This window comes from Nomascus leucogenys, chromosome 19 (assembly GCF_006542625.1).
Source record: "Nomascus leucogenys isolate Asia chromosome 19, Asia_NLE_v1, whole genome shotgun sequence".
NCBI classification, from domain to species: domain Eukaryota; kingdom Metazoa; phylum Chordata; class Mammalia; order Primates; family Hylobatidae; genus Nomascus; species Nomascus leucogenys.
In genome coordinates, this window is record NC_044399.1 from 44,769,913 (window position 1) to 44,790,681 (window position 20,769).

Below are 20,769 nucleotides of genomic sequence, written 5' to 3' on the forward strand. Positions count from 1 at the left end.
CTAAATATGAAAAGTACATTCTGCAGAGCAGAACAAATCAGCTAATGACATCCAGAGCGCTGGCCAGCCCCAGAGCAGCATGGAGCTGGCATCTCGAGTTAGTGCAATCCCCACCGATGCTGCTGCCTACCTTTGCTCCCTGAGAAGGCTGGCAGCGGGCAATTTGCCTGGCTCCTCTCTCCTCAGCACAGCTGATAGAAGCCACTGTGGGCCTCCTAAATTCTACCCCCAGGAAGCCCCAAACTCCACAGCCTGTGGCTTCACAAGCTTCATCCTCAGAGCTTCCTACAGCCCATTCACTCATTCATTCTTTCATCCAAGGAATGTTTTACTAGCGCCTGCTATATACCAGGTTTCCATGGGATGGCCCACCCTCGGGACACACCAGTGAAGAAAACATACAAAGACCCTTACCCTATTGGAAGTTATACTTGAGCAGGCAGAGACAGATAATAAATCATAAAAATAATAAGTAAATTATGTATTATGTTAGAAGGTGATGAGTGCTAAGGAGGAAGGGGGGTTGAGAGTGGTGTGTGTATGTGTGTGTGTGCGTGCCTGTGTGCTTTGCAGTTTTAAATAGGATGGGTCATGGTAGGCTTATGGGGAAGGTTTCAACTGAGCAAAGACTTGAAGGAAGTGAGAAAGTGAGTCACTTTCAAGCCTGTCACCCAGGTCAAGCCTGTTCCAGAAGAAACAACTATAGCAAAAGCCCTAAGGTAGGAGTGTGGCTGGTGAGTTCGGGAAGGATGGGGCCAGTGGGGGCTGAATGGAGGGAGTGAGTGGGAGATGAGGGGGACCCCATCAAGTGGGGCCTTGGCTTTTGCTCTGAGAGAACTGAAAGTCAGGGCAGGGTTTTGAGCATAGGCAGGACGTGGTCTTTTACTAAAGGATCTCTGGCTGCTGGCTGAGAACAGACTTTATGGGGTCAGGTAGATGGAAGGATGGAAGATGGGAGACCTGTCAGAAGGCTCACAGCTTAGGCCTCTGAAACTCCAGCCCCAGGTTTTCCCATACATGTTTTCTGGGCCTCCCAAAGTGCTGAGCTCAGGCCTCAGAACCAGGCATAGAGGCTTAGAGTCTCCTGCAGTCCCCTTTCTCCCAGAAGGACCAGCATATTGTTTTTTTTTTTTTTTCTTTTAAACAGCCAGAGCTCACACACGGTGAGGATGTCCAGACCATTATTCCTCCATTGGCCCTGGAGACCCCTCTGCAGCCCCTCCCAATCTCTCCCACTGACCCACGGGCCAGAAGGCTGGATTTTGCAATGGAAGGGAACTTGCAGGCAGCAGACAGCTCTGCACTATCCCTCTGATTTTCCTCAGGCACCTCTGAGAGGGAGACACCCTCTCAGCCAAGTACCCAACAAGGGACATGAGAAGGCTTCTGCTGTGCAGCTGCCAGAGAAACAGTGGACAGATCAAAGCAGGAGAGGACCAACATCTGTGGTAACCAAAGCAAGGACAAGGTACAAACACTTGAATGAATAAATAAGCAGATGAATGATTGATGGGTGGGGGGAATGAATGATTAGTGCATAAATGAATGATTGATGAATAAACAAATGTATAGCCTGGAGCTGGCTCCTGCTCCTTGCTCTTTGGGTATCTTCTCTCCTGGGAACGGAAGATTAAAGATTCTCCCGTGACCTTCACCTCTGGAATTCCCTGCTGGAGTTGGGATTACACCTGCTTCTGAGCCCAGAGGTTGGGGAGGCTTTGGCTTAGGATCAGTGGCCCAAGGCTGCAGAGGTGTGCTGGAGGAAGGAGGCTGGAAGCAATTGGGGTGGTCTGGAAGACCCCTGGGCAGCTTGTAGGTTCTGAGTGCGGAGAGCTCCAAGGATCTGGGAGGAGAGAAGGGTGTGTTGGGAAGAGGGAAAAGGAGTGGTTTAGTTTTTCCTTCCTGGTTCCACATTGGACATTCTGCAGATGCTGGGTCTTGGGTTGGTCTCATTCTAGGGCCTGTAAAGATACAGAAGTCTGTCTCAATGGAGCATTTGACTGTATTATCCCAAAAGGCAGGAAGATTTTGGTAATCGAAATTGTCAGAAGCTTCCCCAAAAGGGGCACGCTGGTGAAGACTTCAGCTCAGGCCCAGGCACTGCCACCACCCAGATGCTTGATATGCCCCCACTTCCAGAAGTTTGTCTTACAGTGTGGCCAGATCCCCGTGCCTCTGGGGCAGAAGTACCCTACTGGGGGAGGTACTTTGAGGAAGCAACGTTTAAAGACCCTGGGTCACATGGCTTCACTTCATTTTAGAGGAGCATCTTACCTGGGAATTCCCATAGAATCTAGTTTGGGGCCAAAAGACTGCTCCTAAAGAGTGCATGTACACAGTCCACTTTATGTTCTAGACTTTGATAATCACAATCAAAACGGCTTCCATTTATTGAGTGCTTACCAAGTGCTTGATGTTGGGTTAAGAGTTTTGGCTGGGCAAAGTGGCTCATGCCTGTAATCCCAGCACTTTGGGAGGCAGAGGTGGGCAGATCACCTGAGGTCAGGAGTTCGAGACCAACCTGGCCAACATGGTGAAACCCCGTCTCTGCTAAAAATACCAAAATTAGCCACACCTGCTGGTGGGCACCTGTAATCCCAGCTACTCAAGAGGCTAAGTTGGGAGAATCACTTGAACCTGGGAGGCGGAGGTTGCAGCGAACCAAGATCATGCCACTGCACTCCAGCCTGGTGACAGAGCAAGATGGATAAAAAGAGTTTTGCATTCTGACCGGCATGGTGGCTCACACCTGTAATCTCAGCACTTTGGGAGGCCGAGACAGGCAGATCACGTGATGTCAGAAGTTCGAGACCAGCCTGGCCAACATAGTGAAACCCGTCTCTACTAAAAATACAAAAATTAGCTGGGCATTGTGGCAGCCACCTATAATCCTAGCTACTCCGGAAGCTGAAGCGGGAGAATCACTTGAACTCAGGAGGCAGAGATTGCAGTGAGCCGAGATCGCGCCACTGCACTCCAGCCTCGGTGACAGAGCGAGACTCTGTCCAAAAAAAAAAAAAAAAAGTTTTGTATTTGCATATCATTCAATTATCTTATGAATCCTGGGATGTCCCTCATTTTACAGATGAAACTGAGGCACAGAGAGGCTAAGTGACTTGCTGGTAAGTGGTGGAGCCAGAACTGAACCCAGATGGATGATGGCCATTTGGAGTTGAAAACTGAAGGTACTTTTCCTGAGGTCCTACTCTAGCAACTGTGCTGAGCTTTCGCTCCTCTAGCACAGAGATTCTTAACCCTTTGGGGGCTGCAGACCCCTTCAAGCACTTGATAAGAGTGTCCAGCCTCTTCCTCGAAAATGTACATTTTGCATTTTGCACAAGTGCATTTTCCAGGCAATTTTGGGGCTCCACACAGGCCTCCTGAACTCTGTTTTAGGTATTCACTTTCTGCAGTGACTGTTTTCCTTTCTCATAACCCCGAGGGCACCAGGCAACCCTCAGGGCCCCCAAAATCACCTCAGTAGGGAATGGAATCAGACAGGACAGGTTAATCAATGAAAGCTCACCTCATGCTCCTTCCATAATTGCATTCCTGCCTTTTCATCCTTACAGCCAGCACTTAGGTTAATTACATTCCAATAAGGCTCCCAGGTCTGGGGCCTCTGGAGCCTGCCCTGGAACCTGTTGACATGCCATCTGCTTCTAGAGGGATTCTGGAGACCAAGGCAGCCTTTTAAAATTCTTCTCAGTTTTCTTTGCTATAAGAGAGACAAAGGACCCTGTAACAGATCTCATCCAAAATCCTACTTTCTTAACCCACTCACATCAGCCCTGAAGCTATGGAGGATTCTTTGGTCCCAGGCTGTCTTTCTGAAGTCAAAACAGTAGCACCTGTTATTCCAAGTCCACGACCTTTGGAAATACCTGGCTTGGAGTGAGGTGGCCACAAATTGACAGTGCCAGCTGGGCAGAACCAGCTCAGGGCTGGAGAATTGAAAGGCTTAGGAGCTCCCTCAGGGGCTCACCCTCAAACACCGCCAGCTTCAGTCATTTATTCATAAGATTTACTGGAACCTCCCAAAAGGGCATCTACTCTTTGCAAAGAAAACCCACAATGCAAGGAAGTATAAGATATAATATACATTATAATATATATTAGGATTATATTATATATTCCTAATATATGGGAATAATATATATTCCCATATATTATTATATATAATTTATATATATAACATATAATATATAATATTATATATAATATATATTTTCAATAATATATGGGAATAATATATATTCCCATATATTATTATATATAATATATTCAGAATATATATATTCCATATAATTGATATATTGCACAGATATATATGTAATATTCCAGAAATATAACTTCCTCTAATATAGGTCCATGCATTCTCCAGGCACAGTGAAGTTCACACAATTAACAGAAAAAGCGCAGGGTTCATGGTGATTTGAGTTTCACTGTTTCCCAAATAGAGATGGCTCCACTGCTTGCCCCCACCAAAGGAATGAGGTATAAAATGGAGAGGTCTGGTGTTTGTTATATGACTTACAGATGCCCCCTCCCCCACCACGGCCCTGGACACTTCTTTCCTGCAAAGAAAAGTTTCCTCTGGGACTCTGTATTCCCCTGGGTTTGAACCCCAAGAAGCCCTCCACAAGCCCAGCTCCCTTGGCCTGCATCCACAGGGCTGAGGGCCGATTTTCTCATCCCTGCTGAGACCCCTGCTCAGAGGAAATGGCTTGTTTTGAGATGGAAACTTTCTTGCTGCATGAGGGAGAAGAGATGGAGTTTGGCCTACGATGCCATGAGTATTCTTGGGTGGTTAATCCCTGCTCCAACATTGTAATCCTTGTGGGTGATCTGTGGTTTAGCAGAAAGAGCATCGATTTTCAGGAAGGCAGGCCAGTGTTTGAATCCTCGCTCTGCCAGTCATGAGCTGTGTGCCACTGGGAAAGTCACGTCACCTCCTTGCATCACAGTTTTTTTCTCCTGTGTGTGGAGTGGGGAGGGAGGGAGATTTACTTTACAAGGTTCAAATTGAAGAGAGAAGCATGCCATGGTGCCTGGCATTCTGTACGTGATTTTCTTTCTTTCTTTTCCTGAATGAAGGCACAAACTTCTAAAGCACTTTGCAGACAACAGAAGGTACTAATAGGTTTTTCTTTATCAGTGCACTTCAGCTTCGTCACCCTCCCACCCCATTCCAGTCTTCCTTCTCTTAACCTCTCCCCCTACCTACAGCAGGTAGTCTAAACTCCAAATCATAGCTCCAGGCTTTTCCCTGCAAATCTCACTAACAGGTTTAGCATCCCTCCTAGGCTTCATAGCAGCCGCCAGTGCAGCCTCAGAAATGGAGATGCCCACGGACAGGTCAATTTCTCCATCCCTGTCTCTTCTGGTTTAACAGCAGGGTCCTAACATCCAAGCCTGTTAGAGCTTCTTCACACTTACTATGGAGAGGGAGACTGCAGACTTTTCATGGCATGAGGTGGGTTATAAATGGGCATCAGCTTCCTGGGGCTGAGCAGGAACCAGTGGGTGGGAGTGTGATGCTGACTCCCCTCACTTCATTTGACCATGGCCATTGTGGGAATCACCATCATGCTCACCCTTGGTGCCAGCATCCAGCACCCAAGTCAGAGCTGCCTGAGCCTCAGGGAGCTAACCCCTAAGACACAGCAACCAAACCCTAAAAAGGACCTCGGGCCCACCTTTTTTGGGCAGATTTTGCACAGGCTTACAGGTGGGGTGTTTTAAATGGAATCTTGAAGTCGAGGGTGGGGCTGAGGCAGGGGGTGGAGGTGGTAAGGGGATAAGAGGAGGAAAGAAGGGGTCAAATAGGCCAGAGGAGATTAGGGATTTAATTAAACTGCCTGTTTGAGTAAGGGCTTTTAGGTGCAAAGCTGCTTTGCATGATAATGGCAGTTTATCTGAATTCCATTCTACTGAAGGAAGCTTCTTTTACACTTAATTACTGTGGCTCTTAAGCCTGGCTTTTCCTTAATGCCCCTCCCCAGGGTAAGGAGGGAAGCTTACCTCTTAGCTTCAGTCATGCTGGCCACTGTCACGGACAGACCCCTCGTCATCTATGCCTATAAGAGGCCTGTCCATGAAGCAGGCAATATCTAAGTGACTGGATGGCCTTTAGGATCACCCAGCAAAATCAGGTCTGGCTTAAGGGGGTGACCCCTGAAGTCCTTTGATAGGGTTCCCCAGCCAGCAAGGGCAGCTGAGAATGGCTCTGGACTGAGACTACTGAGATTTGCTGTGAGGTCTCTGCTCCCAGAAACCCCAAACACCAAACAGGACCAACATTCCCCTGGTAGGTTCCTGCTGCTTGCTGAACAGCAGCTCTGGACAAGCACGGGTGTGGGCGTTTAAGTGAGCTTGGTAGGGTCTTGACCAGAGGGACTGGCTGACTTGTCCGGGCAGCCTGCATCTTTGGTGGTGAAAGTGACTGCTTTTCAGGCAGAAGGACAGCATTCAGTACGCATCAGGACAAAAGGAGGGGTAGATGGAAAGCCTGGTGGGGGGAGCACAGAGCCCTGATACAGAGAGGAGAAAGCCACGGGAGATGGAGACTTCAGCACACAGCAGGGTAGGAAAGAGTTAAAGGGTTTGGGAACTCCTGTTTCCAATCACTTGTCAGCCGGCTTTGCTCTCAGCCTTATCAGCAGGGATAGGGCCGCGCTGGGAGAGGCTCCGGGCGCTCTCGTTTCCAAGCTCTTCCCAGACTCCCAAGCTCTCAGTGTTCTCATTACCTTCTAAGGGCTCCTGGCTCAGTCTGGGGTGAGGGCCATGGGGAGGGGGCTGGAAACCCAAACACATTTAATGGAGTAGAGTGTGAGTTACTAAATACAGCCCGGGGTTGGTGGTGAAGCTGTCGAATCTCAGCAGTAAACATTCAGAATCCAACTGTCCCTCGTCCTCTCCCCTAGTGCAGGCTGTGTCTTCGCTTTCATTCAACTAGAGCTGAAACTCTTTAATGTTCTTCCCTTTTACAGTTACCCCAAATCAGAAATCTTCATTGTGTATTTGTGCAGTTACTTTTGGAACTCAAGTAAAGGACTTTACATGTCAGGTAAAGATGTCTTGGTAAGACTTGACCCATGTTAGCCTTTTGGGAGACATAGTTTTAGTTCTGCCATCTCATGTGGTTGCTACCTACCCCTTTCAACCATTAGGTAATTTGGTAAACCTGCTTTCTATATATTCATTCAAGTTATTGGTTTAAAAGATGTTGCTTGGGAGAGGGCTGAGGGCAGAACCATTGGTCATGCCAATATAGATTGTCCTCTAGACCTTGACATCAACCCATGTTCAATATTTGTGGGGTGTGGATATTGTTATTAAACCAGCTACTAATTCCTTATACTGTGCATCTCTAATTTATAATCCACCAAGGATCCAGAAGGCTGCTACGAGAAAAGGTATTAGTTAGTGCAAAAGTAATTGTTTATTTTCAGTGAAAATAATGGCAAAAACCGCAATTACTTTTACACTAACCTAATAAAAGTTTAAAGCACCTTTCTATAATCCAATACACTTGGTCCCATGAATCTCCCTAATTTGCCATTCTTGTGACCCTGCTAAAGAAGAAAGTAAAGTTTACATGGTATTTTGCAGTAGATAAGAGATATGAATTCAAATATAAGCATCATAACCACATTTTTGTAAGGAGCAAGAGTTGCCTGCCAAGAAGAACAGTGGTATGCCTGATGGGGATGCCAGGGAGCTGGGTCTTTAAAAGAGAACTGACCGGCCAGGCGCAGTGGCTCATCCCTGTAATCCCAGCACTTTGGGAGGCCAAGGCGGGCAGATCACAGGGTCAAGAGATCGAGACCATCCTGGCCAACATGGTGAAACCCCGTCTCTGCTAAAAATGCAAAAATTAGCTGGGTGTGGTGGCGCGTGCCTGTAGCCCCAGCTACTTGGGAGGCTGAGACAGGAGAATCGCTTGAACCCAGGAGGCAGAGGTTGCAGTGAGCTGAGATCACACACCTGTACTCCAGCCTGGTGACAGAGTGAGACTCAGTCTCAAAAAAAAAAAAAAAAAAAAAAAAAAAAAGAACTGACCTAGGAAAGAAATGGGGAATGAATGAGGATTTAAGTTAATCAAGAGAAGAGATTGGGACAGTAGTTTGTAGGAAAGGTGCTAACTATTTGGCAGGCACAGGGTTCTGTCCTGTGACTGCAAGAATAAATCTTGGGCAAGAACCAAGAGTATCCCCTTATGTACAAGCCACAAGGCCTCAGTTCTTCCAGGTCTGGAAACTCCAGAGGTTCTGAACACAGGCTTCCATGCCCCTGCTCATGCTGCTCCATCTGGAATCCTTTTCCTTGCTGCCCACCTGGTGAACATCTGCTCATCCTTCCTTTTCATTGCAAGTCTGATATCCTCTAACAAGTCTTCCCTGCCTCCTCCCCCTCTCCAGTTCCAGACTTCCCAGGTAGAGCTCACTACTCCCACTGTGACCTTTTTTTCCCTGTAGAGACTTCTGCATTTGCATCAAAATCATTTTATTACATAGAGGTTAAGCACACAGAGTTTGAAGTTCAGAAGACTTGGCTATTTAGCTATGACTTTGCCTCTTACTATAACATTTCTAAATCTCAGTGTCCTCATTTGTAAAGTTGGGATAATAATAAATACCCACTAGGACTGGCATGAAGAGTCAATAGAAAATGAATGTGAAGCACGGTATTAGTTATCTATTGCTGCATGGCAAATTACCCTCAAATCTAGTGGCTTAAACCAACAATAACACTGTTTCCTGTCTGTGGGTCAGGAATTTGGGAGCCGCTTAGCTGGGTGGTTCTGCCTTGAGGTTTCTCATGAGGATGCAGTCACAATGTTAGATGGGACTACAGTCATCTGAAGGCTTGTCTGTGGCTGGAGGCACTGTTTCCAAGATGACTCAGTCACATGGCTATGGGCAGAAGGTTTCAATTCCTCGCTGGCTATCGGTGGGCAGCCTCAGTTCCTCTCCATGTGGACCTTCCCACAGGATAGGGCTTCCTGAGTGTCTTCACCACATAGCTTCTGGAGTCCCCTAGAGTGAATGATCCAAGAGAGAACAAGGTGGAAGCTGCATTATCATTTATGTCCTGGCCTCAGAGGTCATGTACTGTTATTTCCATAGATCCTATTATTTATACCAGCCCTAGTCAATGTGGAAGGGTGCTACACAAGCATGTGAATTTCAGGAGAAGATCATTATGGCCTATTTTAGAGGCTGTCTACTACAACTACTTAGCTCGACGTTTATCAAAAGCATATCATATGCAGGGTGCAGTGGTGTGTGCCTGTAGTCCCAGCTACCCAAGAGGCTGATGCAGGAGGGTTGCTTGAGCCAAGCAGTTTGAGGCTATAGTGAGCTATGATCATGCCTTTGTATGGTCATTGCTCTCCAGCTTGGGTAACAGAGTGAGATGTTGTCACTAAAAGAAAAAGCATTTCATAAGGGCTTAATAAACAGTAGCTGCTATTATTAATCCATACATTTGTATTCCCTGCTAGAAAATAAACCCTTTGAGGGCATAGAGCATGTCTTGGGCCTGTTTGTACCTCAAGTCCCTCGAGTAGTGTCAAGCATACTGGTAGTTTTATACTAAATGCTGATGGAGAATACATGAATAAAGGCTTAGAGAGGGCTAGTCTGGTGGCAGGCTCAGAGTGAATGGGGAGAGAATTCACACCCAGATGTTAAATAGGATTCTGTAATTCAGGTGTATATCTGGAATTACCAAAGTGTGTAGAATCAGGATCTGAGAGTTCCTCATATTTTCATGCTTGAGTACCAAAGATGTTTCATACCAAAACAGTAGGCAGGGCAAGGGTAGCTCTTATGACTCTCTTTGGAAAACAAGCCCTGAGCAGAAATTTGGCAGGAAGCGATGGTCCCATGATCTAAAGAGTGACCCCACGGATGTTTAATTCTCTGGGCCAAGGCAGACTTGGGAAGCTCTTGATATTTTTGTCATACTCAAACTCTTATCTTGATGACACCTCTGTCCTTCTACCGGGCAGAACAATTTCCCTTTCTAAGAGACTCTGATGTACATTTCTTAGAGTTAATTAAGAAGTGAACAGAGAGTTTCATGTCAGAGGCCCGCCCAGCTACTGCCGCCCTTTATGCAGGAGAGGGTCTGAGTCTGTGAGGTAACTGATACTCTAGGTGAGATTGAGTTTCCAGACGTCTAGCTCACATTGGAAGCCTTGCCCTGCTCCTGGGCTCAAAAGTTCACCGATTGTCCTTTTTCCACAGACAGAGCCCTCTGTCCTTACCAATGCTGTACTTTTCTGCCCCAGTTTCCAACAAGAAGCCACTCCTATGAGGCTGCAGCTCCAGGAGCCTCAGAGACAAAGACCAATGGAAGAGCAGGTGTCTTCTCAGAGATTTTCCCATGTAGATCACATTCCCACTTGCCGGAGTTTCCATTTTTTTCCCAGTTCTTTGAAATCCCAAACAAGTGACTTTACTTGTCTTTTTCTCCCTTTCTTAAAGCTAAGACAATGCAGGGGAAAATCTTTTTCTATCAGGGTGGAAGGAGCTTGCACTGAATAATATTTTGCCTGTGGATAATAAAAAAGAAGATTGAGACATGCAAATTGTAGATGGGACAGAACCATAGGAGACATATGATATTTGAATTGCCTCTAAACCAAACAAGAAGCAGGCATGGTGGTCGGCACCTGTAATCCCAACTACTTGAGTGGCTGAGGTGGGAGTATTGCTTGACCTCAGGATGCAAGGCTGCAGTGAGCTATGATTGCGCCACTGTACTCCAGTCTGGGTGACAGAGTGAGACCCCATCTTGAAAAAACGAAAGGAGAAGTAAACCAAACCAGGTCACCACAAGGAAATGTGAAAGGAAATTTAAAATGCTTGTTGATTGAAATAAAAAAAATACGACAACTGAGTCTAAAGGAAACAGTGATATGTCAGGGCAACTGGACTCTGGAATGACCCTCATCTTGAAAGAGCTTTTTAATGGTGTTTATTTCACTTTCCATTAGGATTTAACCAGAAAGAGAACATTTTTAATAAAGGCAGCATTGGGAAATGTGGCCAGTGGGAGAGTTGGGGGCTTGTGTGTATGAGGAATTCTTTGGGGCATAGGACTAAGGCAATAGAGCTGGGCCAATACAACTCTCTTGTTTTTCGAATTCCGCCTCTATGTAGCTATGGAAAGAATTGTGTCATTCTTCGTAGAAAACCCAGCCAAAGTGTTCCCCTGGAGATGAAAACACAAAATAAGTATTTTAAGAAACCATTTTTGGGGGGAGTCAAAAGAATGTTAATGAGACAATTGATTAAGTTATGCAAAGAAGTTAAAAATAAAATAAATACTATGTCCAGTTGAAATATTTCACATGCTCCCCTAAAAACCCACCCCAAAACATAACATTGAGCTTTCAGAGGGGAAGCAGGGAGTGGGACACAGAAAGAAACCAATAAGAGAACAGCATGGAAACCACACTGAGGAAACAGAACTTTTAACCAATGATTATTAGAAAAGCAACAGCAATCATTGATTAAACTAATTACGGTTCTAGGAAAAGGGGCACAAAACAGTCAGCCTTGGGAAGACTGTCATGTTGGGTAAGCGCTGAGTTTTAGGGATGACAGCTCTCATTTCCCGTGCAATTAAGAACATTGTTCTTCGGGTCATCTCAGTCAGCTGACAATCACTTTTTGAGCGCACACTATATGCCAAGCTCTGTGTTAGATGTTGGGGCTATAACACCCACGTATCTTTATAGAGATGTAAAGCATGCTCCCTGCCTTACAAATGCCCAAGGTATGGTGAATGTGATAAGGCATAATAATAGCTAAAATTTATTTAGTAATCCCTATGTTTTAAACACTTTACAAGCACTATAATCCACTATGAGAACAGAACTCTATGGTTTTGGTCACATTTGTATCTCCATTGCTTGGCACATAGGTATTCAATAAATATATTTTTAAAATCCTTACAACAACTCTATGAGTAGGTATCATTATTACTCCCATTTTACAGATGAGAAGACTGAGGTCCAAAGAAATTAAGCACTTGTTTGGTGTCATAGTTAGGAAGCCATGGGACAAGGATTTGAACCCAGGAAACCCTGCAAAACACTACACAATGCTGCTCCTTGATAAGTACATGAGTAATCAAAATGCAAGACAGAAGGTAGAAAGCACTCCAAGGGAGATTCAAACAAACTGCCTTAGAAGTTCTAGACTCTGGCAAGGAAAGGGGACAGTGAGAAGGGGAGGATCCTTGGAAGAGATGGCATTTGAGTTGGGTCTTAAAATATGGGTGAGATTTCCTCAAGGGGGTACAAGGGGAAGCATCTTTAAGATGAAGGAAAGTGAGGAACCAGCACTCAGAACTGGATAAGTGAAAGGTATATTTGGAGACTTTCATACTTCCAGTTTGCTGGGGAAGTAGCCCTCCTCCTTGGCAGCAGCAGGAGATTATCTGGAGTGGGTCGGAAGCGGTAAGGAGCAGGGCTTCTCATGCTGTCACCGCACAAGGGTTGCCTGGTGATTCAGCGGGTCCGTGGCGTGGCCCCTGGTAATGCCAAGGCAGCTGGTCTTGGACCACACTTGGAGCAGCTGGGTTCTAGAGGGCCTTGCTTTTCTTGTTCAAGGGTGTAGACTTTATTTGGTAAGCATAGGGCTGCACAGATGGATTTTAAAGCAGGAAAATAAGGCTTTAGAAAGATGGCTTGATGGTAGTGGTATAAGATGTCCTGGAGAAAGTTGGGCTTTGGTTTCTTTTTTTTCTTTTTTTTTTTTTTTTTGAGACAGAGTCTCGCTCTGTCGCCCAGGCTGGAGTGCAGTGGCGCGATCTCGGCTCACTACAAGCTCCGCCTACCAGGTTCATGCCATTCTCTTGCCTCAGCCTCCCTAGTAGCTGGGACTACAGGCTCCTGCCACTGCCCCTGGCTAATCTTTTGTATTTTTAGTAGAGACGGGGTTTCAACATGGTCTCGATCTCCTGACCTTGTAATCTGCCCGCCTTGGCCTCCCAAAGTGCTGGGATTACAGGTGAGAGCCACCGCGCCCAGGCGGTTTCTTTAGCTCCTAACTTATAACTCTCAAAGCTCAGAATACTGATTCAGTCAGGGTCCACACAGGAAAACAGAAACCAAAGAGATGATTAACAGAGATCATTTAGCCCTTGAATTTGGATTGTCACTTATTCACCAGCACTGCCTAGAAACTGTTCTTTCCCTCTCCTCCAAGACCAGCCAGAAGCAAAATTTGTCCTTCGTCTCTAGTGGTTAGAAAAAGAGAGGACATATTGCCTTGACTTTGGGCTATCCTGATGGGTCTGTTCAGGTTCAAACTGAGCCCATCACCCAGCTCACTCTGGATCACTTTTTCATGATTGGCAGATCTGCTTGGGGAATGAAAAATGCTGCTAATATCAGCCTGAAAAAAGTATCATCAGGAAATTAAATCTGTGGCTTAAAAATCCCACACTGCTTTCCGGCTCTGGTCTGTCTCCCAACTGGGATCTCTCCCTTGGCCCGGAGGCCTCCTTCCGGCCTCCTCCCCCTCCTCTGTTTCTCCCACCCTCTCTCTTCCCTCCCACAGCCTCCCCTCCTCCCCTTTTCTCTTTCTTATCCTATAGGACCTCCGGCCTGCCTTTTTTCTTCTCTCTGGGCTCGTCCCTGGTGGCTTCAAGCTTCCCTTCCTGTCTCCAGGCTTCTAGCTTTTCCCCAGCTCCACGGAAGCATCTGTCTGTCTCTCTTTCACTTCCCATCAGGGAGTCCTAAATGCTGAATAGGCCCTTCAGACCAGGCCCTGAAGGGGACTTGGCTGGGGCAGTGGGGGGTGGGGGGTGCTGGGGACCTGCTGAGGCCATACAGAAGCCCATTGATAGGCAGCCCTTCCACACAGACAACCCAGTCCAGTCTCCATGGCTCCAGCGGAGAGAGGCGTCCCTTGAGGTGGTGGCCAACATCCCGGCCACCGTGAATGACCTCAGTGTCTTTGGTGGGCAGGGGGACCTTCACTCTGTAGCCTGCAAATCCTTCAGGCCAATCAGTCCCACCATGGGTGTGAATATATTCATCTTGAAAATAATTTGTCAGTACATCTCCATCAGTGGTGCTGATTTCATTAATTGGAAGAATTAGCTCTTTGTGGCCAATAGAAGAATATGGAGCCAAAACACACGGAATACTTTTCCCCAGTGACCCAGAGACCCTTGGACGAACTCCTGGGTGCCATGAAAATGGATCGTTTTGCAGAAAGAATACCATTGGATGTTTATTTAACATCACTCTCCATCCCCCCAAAAAGACCTTCAAAATGCTCTCACATCTGGCTGCTTTTCTTCCCTCACTTTTTTGTGCAGAGCCAGGGCAGGGAGGAAACTTCATCAGTCTGAAAACATCCAGCAGCAAAGTGTAAATTAAATGTGCAGAGAGGCCAGGGGAAGGGGAGTCTTACATTCTGGGGGTGGAGTAAGAAGACTGTGTCCTCACCCCCATTCCATAGTGGCAGAGCCGGTTTTTTACCCTGTGTCTCCCATTAGGAGCTGTATGACCTTGGGCAAGCCACTTAACCCCTCTGAACCTCAGTTTCCTTCTGGTAAAATAGGGAAATAAGCACATACGGGGCTGTTGGAGGGCAAAAGGGAATAATGTATGTAGACTGTATGGCACATAGACACTTGATTGATGGTAGCTACCATTGTGATTGCTGGGATCAAAACCAGAAGAGAATCCCAACTGTTCCCATGCCTCAGAGACTCACCATTGCTGGCTCCATTCAGGGAGACAGATGGGCAAAAGTAAGTCCTATGGGAGGAGACAGATGGACTAAAAAGGGTGATCAAGTGGGTCAGATGGAATGACAGGTCAATGGGGTAACAGGCAGATGGAACATCCCATGGGGAAGGCGGATTTATGACAACCCAAAAGAGACCTTGAAAGACGGTGTCCCACGGGAAGGACAGATGGATGAGGGTCCAACAGGGGAGACAGAGATGACAGACCAAAGAGGAAGGCAGATGGATGGCAATTTTATATGGGGGATGGGCAACCCTGTGATTGGGGGGAACAGATGGACAACATGCTGACGATGAAGCCTGGGCTTCCTGTTTAGTCTCTATTCCTCAGGCCTGGACATCCCTGAATTCATAAGAACCTTGGGGCTCTGTGAGGATGAGAGAGAGAGAGAGAGAACTTCACATGGCCTGAGAAGATGTGACGCATCAGGGTCAGTCTGGCCTCTGTTCCTCCCTCCTCCCACAGCCCCTCCCTGGGTGGCCCCACAGATAAAGGCTCAGCCATGATGATGAGGAGGAGGAGGAGGAGGGACAAAACTGCTTTTGGAAAGAAAGAGAAAATAAAAACTAGCTAAAAGTTTTATTTATTTAAAATAAAGGCTCAGTTATGCTTGACTGTAAACACGCAGGCCCATCCCTCCCTCCCTGGCTCTTCTTGTGGCAGAGGGCTTGGACCACACAGTGAGCTGGGGGCAGGAGGCAGAGAGAAGTCCAGTGTAGGCCCGGGGAAGGGGTGGGACTAGGGTGCCCCAGGTGTGGGGAGGGGAGAGAGGCTGTGGAATTCAGTGACCTGCTGAGCACAGCTGGGTTCAGCTGGCTAGACCCTCTGGCCCTGGCTCCTGGTCCTTCAGCACACACCATCAAGAGTCCATACAGCTTCAGCCCCACTTGCAGCACAACATGGGGAGGCCACAACATGGGGATGCCTGGGACATGCACACACACACAGGCACAGGTGTGCAGGCCTTTCTCTCAACTCTGTCTCCATCTCTTTGTCAGAGATAGCACAGTGGGGTCCTCTGGGAAGTGGGCCCAACTCCAGCTGTGAGTCATATCTTCTATTTGAACTAGAAATCCTACCTGCCTTTTGTCCTCTTTCTTGCAGGTTCCACCTGAATTCCTTCCATGCTTTTCAGCGACTGAACCATTTGGGTGGCCTGGAAGAGCCTGTGAGCTCCCTGGAGAAAGGAGACAGTGTGGATGGAGAAGAATCTGGAGTAGAGACGAGTCTGGGGACCCTGCCTTTCAAGTCTTTTGTGTGAGGGCTGCGTTGGTGGCCCAACTAGCCAGGGAAGGGCTATGGTATGCGGGGTCAGGCGGGAATAGGCAGGAAATGTTTGTGATAAGAGGCTTTGCCTCTTGCAAGCTCCTCTGGTTTCCAGACCCAGCTGCAGGATAAGGGCCCAGGAGCTGAGCAGGGAGCCTCAGAGGAGGCTGCTGCAAGAGCCAGCTCTTGGGATTTCAGCAGGCAGAGTTGCGATCAGAGGCCACTGGGGTCCCTGAAGACCGTGCCTGGGGATAGAAATGACCCTGGGAACCCAGGCAGGGCTGCCTTCCTTTGGGATCAGGAATTTCAATCATACTTCAGAGGGCCAAATCAATCCCTTAAGAAAAATAAAACAAAACAAACCCCGGCTTTGTTAATCCAAGTTGCTGAGAGGGTGGAGCAGGTGGGAACTACAGACTTGACCCCCCAGGGGATTTCATGCCCTGGATTGGTCCCAGTTGGAGCCATTCATTAATGTTAACCAGTAGAAATGGAAAATGGAAGGGTGCACTGACAAAAGACCAGGTTGGAAGCTCTGAGAAGGAATCTACCCCAAAGGGATCATCTGCTGGGATAAATAGAGTCATCGAACAGTGTGTCATGCAGGCATTTGCAAAGCTTGGTACTCCTTAGATTTCCAGTGTCTCCTCTTTGCCCAAGGCCCAGTGACTCCACCATCTGTGGTTGACTTGGCCAGCCCACAAAGGAGCAAGATGTGCTGTACAGGAACACCCCATGAGTGGTGATGAAGCTACAGGCCACTTGCTATTGTACCAGCTCCCCTTCTTAAGGATTAGCAGCTTCTATCTATCCCTGGAGGCTGCACTGTAAATTCCTGTGTAATGCTAATTTGTGGTTGGCAGGAGATTGATTGGGAAGGAGCAGGACAATGGCAAGAGGAGGCTGAGCTCCCTCCTCCTCCTAATGTAATGGTGTGCATGCATGCTGTGTGTGTGTGTGTGTGTGTATGTATGTATGTACGTGTGTGTCTTCTGGGAGAAATGTAGCAACAAGCCCACAGAAAAGATGATTATTCAAAGAGAGGAAGAAGATTTACTCACCGATGCCCAGAATCTGAAAGGCATGTCTGGAGTGGAGAGATGGGAGTCTACGAAGCAAAAATCCAGGGAGATTTTTTGATAGGAGTAAGTGACACCCCATCACTCTTAACATATTCTATTCATTAGAAGCAAGTCCCTAAGTCCAACCCATGCTTAGAGGAAGGGATTACATGGGAGGCAAGAATCACTGACAGCCATTTCGGAAACTGCCTACGCTTAGAAAAACACTTAAAAAGCTCCCGGCCAAGGGCCTGGCACATAGCAAGTGCTCAAGGAATTGTTACTTGGACCAATGACTCTTCTAGGATGTGAGCTAGGTTTTCTCATAGTGGCCTGGGTCTCTGCTGTCCCCTCTTTATTCCTGTTGGCACTGCTGGGTTTTCCGCGAAGGCTTCTCCCTCTGACACTGGGAGGTTTGTGACTAGGCTCTCTGGGTGTGGGCCAGCAGACAGGATAGATGCTAACTTACACTCTTGCTGTCTTCCGAACAGCCTCTTCATGACCATGTGTGGTCTTGCTTTGTGGTCAGTGTACAGATATTTTAATTTCCTGCTCACCTGCTCAGAGGAGGATCTGATTTCTTCTTGCATTTATTTTTCTCTCCGGCAGCCTGTGGACAGGTATTTCTGTCTGACCATCTGGTAGCCATTCACCTTTATGGTGGCTTGAGAAAGGAATCAATTTCACTTGTTTCTTTAGTAATATCTGCCTCTTTTGACAGCAAGTTACCTTTATCACCTCTTAAAATTCTTACTATGTTGGACCTTCTGGTACCTTGGGGGCTCTTTCAATCCCCTAACTTTGTGCAACTGCATCTCCCTCTTTGGTTTAGCTTCTCAGGCCTTTCTTTTTGCACCACGGTTTAATACCTTCCATGTATACTTCTAAGTCTGCTGGTACCTCCCTCCACCCACTGTCTGCTAAGAGTGAGGGATTCTTCCTGGCTGGACCAGGTCTAAAGTAATCAGAAAACAATCAACTGAAAGAGAAAAGCTGACCTCTGCCCTCATCCTGCACCTCTGCCGACTTCTTGAGGACTTTTGTCTAATTGTGGTGGGTAATGTGGGCAGGGCAAAAAATGGGGGAAGATAGAGCCAATTTCTGGGCAAGAATGAGGGGAGAGTTGAGTTGAGCATCTTCATCTTGCTCTGGTTTTGTATCCTGGGTGTCTCCAGGGCCTACTGTCTCCTCTGAGACTCCTAGAAAGTGAGGAGCCATGGATTGGTATCCTACTAACAGAAGGGACATCAGAGGCCTGTGGGAAGGAGTATAATAAGCTCAGCTCACCATGCTCTGTTTTGTTTTTGTTGGAAGAAGTGTTGAAAAAAGGAGTGGTTATACACTGGCCTATCTAGCCATAGAATACAAACACTTAGGGTGAGCGCCAGGGAATGCCTTTTCTGAAAATGGTGCTGCATGGAATGGATGATTAATTCCCTGGTTAAAATGAAGCCAGACTATCTTTCAGAGTCTTAAGCCTCCTCCCAATACCCTCCACATACTAGTTTCTAATTGGTTAATGACTATGGTCACTATTTCTAGGGCCTGTTGCTCCAGTGTAGTGGTCAAGAGTGTACACTCCTATTTACAATAGCAAAGGCATGGAAGCAACACAAATGCCCATCAATGATAGACTGGATAAAGAAAATATGGTACATATATACCATGGAATACTATGCAGCCCTAAGAAGGAATGAGATCATGTCCTTTGCAGGGACATGGATGAAGCCGGAAGCCATCATCCTCAGCAAACTAACACAGGAACAGAAAACCAAATACCACATGTTCTCACTCATTAGTGGGAGCTGAACAATGAGAACACATGGACACAGGGAGGGGAACATCACACACCAAGGCCTGTCTGGTGTGGGGAGGGGAGGGAGAGCATCAGGACAAATAGCTAATGCATGTGGAGCTTAAACCTAGATGACGGGTTGATAGGTGCAGCAATCCACTATGGCACACATATACCTATGTAACAAACCGTACCTTCTGCACATGTATTCCAGAACTTAAAGTAAAATAAAAAAAAAAATTACACTGGAAAAGAAAAGAGTGTGTACTCTGGTTAGAGAGGCTTTGGTTTAGGTCCCAGCTCCTTTACTTACTGGCTATTCTTAGCTATCCTCTCAAAATTGTCACTTTTCTCACCTGTAAAATGGGTATGTGAGGGTTTCTGTTTTCATAAGATTATTATAAGAGTTACACAAAGTAATAAATAAGAGATAATAAATAAATGCATAGAGCGTCTAGTGTGTAGTAAATCCTCAAAGTCTATTATGTCTTCTTATCTCTGCCCCCTAAAACTTTCCAGTAGCCAAAGCCTCAAATTTTGGAGCTTACCATCTCTGCTGCACATCTTACGTGACAGGGACTGTTCCTTTCTTCTCCCTCCCTTGAATGTCGAGCTGCCACAGTAATTGCATCGGATTACCCTCACCCCAATCTCCCTCCTAGACATTCTGTCCCTGGGACCTTGGCCCCACTTCGTGCACCCCTGCTCCACGCATTTCTCTGGAGTGTGAGCCAGTCTCCAAGTCCAGTTAGCGTATCTCTGTGGAGTGTCCTCTGGGGGCTGAGGGACAGTCCGGCTGGGAGGTCTTATTCCTTATCATGGATGACCTCGTTGTGAACCTTCTTGAGGCAGTGGAGAGAAATGTAAAACATTCAGACAAGTTGTTATTTGTCATCCCTCTCGCCCACCCCTAAAAAGTTAACAGCATTTAACTCCCTTTCTAAAACACAGAGTTTAGTCAAAACCCTTTTTGTCTATAGACATAGAGTGAACGTTTAATTTGGCTCTGGAAGCTGTGCTGAAGAAACCACTCGGGAGGCCAGAGGGGATGTCTGTGGTGGGTCAGATCTCTCAGTGTGAGAGGGGGTTAGACGCGGAGACAGGGAGGAGTCAGTGTGGTCTGAGGCTCCACGGTGATCCAAGGCTGTGTCCACAGTGGCTCTGGGATGGAAGCTTCCTTGGTTTCTGCAGGACACCCTGGCAAAGCAGTGCCCCAAAACAGCGTGTCATCTTTTTCATTTGGAAACTGAGACAATGGTCTCCTATTGTAACAGGACTCCCCCACTCTGTCCTCTCTGAGACCCATCTCAGGAGCTTTTTGGCATGGATGTCAAGGCCAAAATGGGTAGTTTTTTCAGAGAAAATGAATCATCTGCATACTTTCTTCAGAGGGAATTGGGTTTCGAAACCCAAATCTCTCATGTGATGTAAATAGTGAAGCTGAAGGCCAGGATGTCAGGGTGTTAGGGAGGTTGGCTATGCTAGGAAAGCAGGAGTGCTGAGTCAGTGGATGGAGGCAGATTTTGACGAGTGTTGCGAATTACTGGTTTGGCATGGAACATGAAATGGCTTTGTACCAACTCATTGGTGGGGAAAAAAGGGGCTGGCACCAGCAGAGACCCTAACTGGCTTAGGTAGAGTGATGGTGTCTGTGAGCTTCTTCTCAGAGATCACAGAGCTTCCCGAGGAGGGTGGAACTAATAACTTCCCTAAAGCAAGGAAGAAGGTCATTCTCCTGTCTCAGTTACTACTGTCCTGCCCATCGGAGTGGATAAAGCATATTTCTTAGAGAGGACAACAGAAGTGAGGGGTTTGGGGAGGGAAGTGATCTTGAGGAGGGTAGGAGAAATGGAGTGAAGACA

General features: G+C 46.9%; 1 long non-coding RNA gene across 1 annotated transcript; it reads left to right on the forward strand.

Moving 5' to 3' along the window:
• Window positions 1–654: 654 nt before the first annotated feature.
• On the forward strand, window positions 655–16,417 carry LOC100595138. The gene is made up of 4 exons (XR_001114449.2): window positions 655–734; window positions 1,148–1,468; window positions 6,993–7,069; window positions 15,890–16,417. It is a non-coding gene; the product is annotated as an uncharacterized LOC100595138 (long non-coding RNA).
• The last annotated feature ends 4,352 nt before the right edge of the window (window positions 16,418–20,769 follow it).